Source organism: Epargyreus clarus, unplaced genomic scaffold (assembly GCF_041222505.1).
Source record: "Epargyreus clarus isolate Ecla_fem2 unplaced genomic scaffold, WU_Ecla_fem_2.2 ptg000027l, whole genome shotgun sequence".
Classification (NCBI taxonomy): Eukaryota; Metazoa; Arthropoda; class Insecta; order Lepidoptera; family Hesperiidae; genus Epargyreus; species Epargyreus clarus.
In genome coordinates this window covers 2,404,097-2,410,237 of record NW_027332234.1, presented here as the reverse complement: position 1 = coordinate 2,410,237, position 6,141 = coordinate 2,404,097, and positions in this window count along the sequence as shown.

Below are 6,141 nucleotides of genomic sequence, written 5' to 3'. Positions count from 1 at the left end.
TTAGTTCACAATTGTGCTCAACCTTCCACCGCGTTCTTGTGTCAACGATTGACATTACTCTATTTTAATCTGTGATCTAAAAAGAAATAAAATTTGAAAGTGGAACGTTAGTGTATTAAAGTTAAATGTAGTGCCTGTCGTGCATTGCTCTGTGGATTTTCGGAAAGGTCGTGGCACCGGTGATGTGGTACATAATAGTGACATTGTTTTTGTTATGGCTGCTGGACAACTTCCGCCGGAAAGAGACGCGCACATTCTCCCATCACTGTGTTCAAATGTTCGTATTTTTTTTTATTTTTGTGCCGTATACTTTAATTACTGGCTGCAAATTTTTAGTCACTTCATAAAAAGTTGTTGCATTGTTTGGCATTTGGCATGGTTTCCTAGTGGTTTGCGAATAGTTTTTCTTAAAGGTTTTCTGATTTAAAACGAGTTAAATTGCTAATCGTTTTTTAGCTGCCTGCGTGTTTACTTAAACCAGTGTATTTTCTCGTTCAATGAACTGTTTGTTTGAAAACCTTTCAATGTTATTTTGTATTCAGATAACCATAATTTACCAAATATTGGAATCAGCCAGTGCTTCTGAATAAATTATCCGCAGCCCACTGATGGTCGTTAGTGGTGCAATAGGACAGTGAAGGAATTACTTCTCGTATTCATAAACAATATGATCACTTTTTATGGAGAAACTTTAAACAATACTTTCAACTAGTGTTCCATGGCACGATTGTGTTTAGAGGTTATTACTTATTATGTAAAGCTGAACCCTTGGTATGAGGCAACTATTTGTCTAAATATTTAATTATGTACCCTTATTACAAAACCTTTGTTTATTATTATTATTGGGTTACGTCAACAAAGTTATGTTATGTTAAAACTTATGCATTGTCTAGACATATCACATTGAATTTAAATCTAAGTGTCACCTCAACTACAGGTGTCAACTACATGTTGGAAGCAACTACGTACTAAAACATTAATTAAAATGATTGACTATTAAAAACCTTGGATTGAATGATCGATATATTATAGGCATAAGACATTCCTTTTGTCCCTTTCGCAACTAAAAAGTATGTAGTGTCAAGTGGATTACTGGAATCTCCCTTCATTTTTAAATACTTAATAGGAGAAAAGGGGCAGTCACACTTGAAAAGTCGCACAAGCTTATCTGCATAATATGCAGATAAGCTTGTGCTTGTGCAGTGCATATCTTTGATGTCGAATACAGCATTGCATTGATTGTTGATGTAACAATCGCAAACCACGGCGGATATTTGTCAATTTCCAACAGTGGTAGAACTCTTTGCAAGATTGCATCAATATCACACTTATTATTACTTTGTATCGGATGCGTTTTGATTTCAGTGACGTAACGAAGATGTTACAGCGTTTCAAATTAGTCCTCAGGTTTTGGCTAGGAGTTAGTCTTATATAATGGGAGTTCTAGATATGAGCAGAAGTGTCTATTTATTCATTAAATAGCATGCTTTCGCGGTTTTTTACTTTAAAAAATGCGATCTGCCGTGTTGATGGTTAAGTAGAGTATTAATTAACCTTCGGAATAGGGATGTGAATGAAATGTGATTAATGGAAAATAAACGATTAAATAAACATTGTTCTTTTTATTCAAAATTAATCGATTTGTCAAAAATAGATTTTAATGTAAAAATCGATAATAAAAATCGATTATAAGAAAATAATAATCGATTAAAATAAAAATCGATTATTTTTTAACATCTCTACTTCGGAATGGTTTTGATGTGGTGGTAAGATGACGTGGTGATATAGATTTTTAATATTAGCACTGGAAATTGATGGTAAATGACCACTGTTGCCCATGAACATTTCTATTCAAACACAGATAGAATTAAGAGCCATATCTATGGTTGGAATGTTGAATGGATTGTCTTTATTCCCTTCAAGTTAACAAACTGTAACGCAGGCAGAAATAGGCGTAGCGGCGGTCGTTTTTGACATAGTACGAGTAGATGTGACCATACTTTCTGCCTGACTCTATATGAAATTCATATATTCATAAATCTTGGTTGTAATCCAAGGAATGTGACTTTTAAATTACGCGTATTTCAAATTCTAAATGTTAGATGATAAACAAAAAGAATTTTCGCTGATCATTATCGAATGCATATATCAAAGAATTTCACTGACAAGACTAGATTTGCGTTAATTGTGCAAGATAATTGAACAATGTTTTTTGTTCGTCTACGCGATGTAAATTAATTGTATCGTGACGGTCTTGGAGGAGCGTGATGTAGATCTGCATGGCCGGAGACAAGATATTTGCATAGTATTTTTTGAAAATGATGACTGAACACATAATTATATATAAAGGTGATGGAACTCGATTGTTGGCTACGAACACATGATCATTTTTAAAGGTGATGGAACTCTTCGTATTTTTTAATTAATACAGCAAATAAGCGTGAAGTCCACTAAGGTGGTAAGGATGGTAAGGTAAGGATGGTAAGAGGTAACTGCCGCCTGTGGACATCTATGTCCAAATCAGGAGTGGCCATTAAAGGTGGAAGAACCCTTTGTGGTTCAACTCCGGAGGCACCAACGCCACATCTATTTCTGCCTATAAACAGCAATGTTGAGCGCTGTTGTGTTTTGGTTTGAAGGGTGCGGTAAGGGAGAAATAGTTTTTCGAGGCATTCCAACTTTGTCCTCAAGGCTAGGGAAATCTGGTCTTGTCTAGCTTTCATTGCAGATGTCCATGGGCGGCAGTAGCTACATAACATAAGGTGGAATGCATGCTTGTCTGCTATTTCTATATTAAATAAAAAAAATAAAAAAAGATGCCTTAACCGCTCTTGAGTACTAAGTTGGAATGCCTAGCATATAAGAAGATACCCCTATGGATGCTTAGAAGATATGTCCTAACTACACCCTATAAACTGGAACACAATATGTTATCTTATATCTCTTTTTAATTTATTAATGCCCATTATTATTACTGAATCTATCCGATGTTTTGCTTACGAAAGTTTTAAATTGAACAATTGTTGCCTACTAGAAATTTTCAAATTTCCGTATGCAATTTAGGCAAGCTGTAAAACACTTTGGCTCCTATTGTCTATGCTCATTTCATTGTAAAGGTAGTTGCATACAATTAATTCGCCACAAATTAACACTTATGAAACACCAGGCAGCTAGTCAGTCATTAGTTGACACGGCTTGATGGTCATCTTTCTAGGAACATCTTAGCAGGAAGTGAACATTTTGTTCGACGTGTAATTTACACCGCTTTCTACTGCTTTTAATTCTGAGTTTGTGAATAAACAATTTCTCATTGTCTATGGTAGTTCTGTCAAATGAGATTACATAGATTGTTATTAGGTTGTTGGAATTCTTTCTTCAGAAGTGGAGTATAGACTAAAGAAAGCACTACGCTCAGATATTTTACTATGTAAGCATTTTAAAATGCCTAAAATAATGTTTTTTTTATATTAATGTGGGTTCATCGCAGTAACCTAAAATAACGGCTAAAAACCTTATCTAAAGTTAAATTAATATGAAGTTAGCTAGTAAAGTAAAAAAAATCTTTTAAACTCTGCAATTCGAAAATAGTGCAAAAACAGCACAGGATTTTTTGTAAAAACGCATAATAAGGGTACAGGCTAATTCTAAAACCTTTTGAACATTTGAAGTAATTTTGATTTCTGCAATAGCAACGCATTTATACATTCATGGCGACTTACAAAAAAGTTGAAAAAAGTAATTTACTTAGCAAAACTTTTTTTTTACTTTATTAACTCATGGCATATAATACTCGTAATTGCCGCCAATTGGAGCACAGATAACCATCATGTAGTTGGGTTTACAAAATTTGATTATTCAAAGTGACCCCAACGAGAAGTAAATTGGTTTCATGTTCCATTTATTATCTGTGTTATTCTTAATATTGCTTGGATTTCTGACAGATGATAAATAATAATTGTTTAATATATTCATGAATAGAATGGTGTAATGTATTTTGTTAACCAACTTTTACAAGACTTTCAAAAGAGATAGATTATCAATTTTATTGGTCGTTGTCGCTCGTCAAACATATTTAATTTGTGATTGTTCGGCGATTAATCATCAACCGATTCTATTATTTAAATTGTAATTTGGATATATATTAAACACTAGTTTTTGCCCGCGGCTTCGCGCGCGTTTAAAAGAAAATAATATGACATACTAACATACATAAAACTGAAAATTCGTACCTTCATTGGAATGTCAATGACGCCATCTGGCGAAAATTGGTCGTACCAACTCTGAAAACTTCGTGGGCTCATGGACAAAAACTTTGCTAAAGATCAGCACTTGATCAAATGCATAGTTTACGATTCAGCCCTTGCTAACATCGATTTTTAAAATAATATTAAAATAATCGATTTTTTGGTCCAAAAGATCGATTCTCCGATTAATCGATCTTAGATAGCCATCCCTAGTTCCGGTAAAATCGGTTCAGTGGTTTAGGCGTGAAGAAGGGACAACCAGACAGACAGACAGAGTTACTTTCGGATTTATAATATTAGTAAGGATATTTTTCTAAGTGCCTCGAAAAAAATAGTAAGATTGTACAATTTAATAAATTAGAATATATTTAGTAACCAATACTTTGTCTAAATAAGACGTAAAATAACTCTTCAACGCCGATGATGCATCATCTGTTCTGGTGTTGCAAATGTCTACAGGCGTCGATGTTTTTTCCATCACGTTATCAGATAGTGTAATTGCTAAATTTATTTAAATAAAATATCTTACTTTACATATTCTGTATTGCATATAGAAATTTTATAACTTAATTGTGCTGTTCACCTAAACTTAATCTTATTGTAATTCAGGAATACCGTTTAAAATAATTAATCAACCTTACATAACACAGAGAAATATGAATGGCCATTCTATACAGTTGCTGTTTTTAGGGTTCCGTACCCAAAGGGTAAAAACGGAACCCTATTACTCCTAGACTCCGCTGTCTGCCCGTCTGTCTCTCTGTCACAGGGCTCTTTCACCTGAACCGTAATAGATAGACACAGCGTTTGTATAAGGGTGGCCGCTATAACAACAAATACCAAAAATAAAATAAAATTTGAAATTAATTGGGGGTCGGCATACAAGAAGCCAGTAATTGTCGACGTTTTTTGCTTTATCTATTGAATTGTAATAAGTAAATAGTTCAAATTTCACAATGTATTTACTTCAGTGGCTGCTATAATAACAAATACTAAAAAATTAATATGAAAATTTTGGAGGTACGGAACTCCGTGTGCGAGTTCGACTTGCACTTGGCCAATTGTTTTTCGGAATTAAAAAGCGTACGATGAACTTGTAAATTCCCAAGTACCTCGGACGAAAGGCATCTGATTAGCATAATGGAGTCATTATGAATATCTTACGCGTTACGAAACACCGGCTTGGAATTGTTACATCGCTTAAACACTTTCGATTATACTTAAAACTAATTAAACAATTAAGATGTATGCTGAATTGTTTTTAAAGTAGGGGTAATTATGATCTATATTTAAATTCAACTGGAATTTAAAGAAATGTTGTTTCCTTGAGTTAATAAATGCTCAACTAACAAAAACCAAAAATATGTTGGTAGATTGTTTTTTTTTTCATGAAAAGAAGGGTCTTTCGCGTGTATTGTACATATATGAATGTACGGATGTCTATGTATGTCTATTTATTTGTCACGTGTTGTGGCTTACACAGCTTCATGAATTTTAATTTATGAGGTGTTGATAGATTTGTCCCCGTAGCGCAAGTGAGTTAGTTACGTAGTCTGGTTCCTGGTTTTTGAAAACTTGATAATTATGAGAATAATTGCGAAATTCAAACTTAGGCCTTGAAACGAATAATAAAGTATATTTTTTACTATTTATAACGACCTGCCTTCCGATGCCTTTGCTGTCATACCAAGCGATAGTTTAAATAAGTGATTAATCAATGTGAATACTAATAATTAATCGAAGTTTCCATGTGTCGAAACTTAACGTACAATTCTGGGAATAATTAGGCACAAGAAATTCAAGTTCAATATGTAAAATTATTTATAAAATTGAAAGTCAGCTATTTTATATTTTTACGTATTATGTAAATTATGTAAATCTACATAACAGTTTTCTA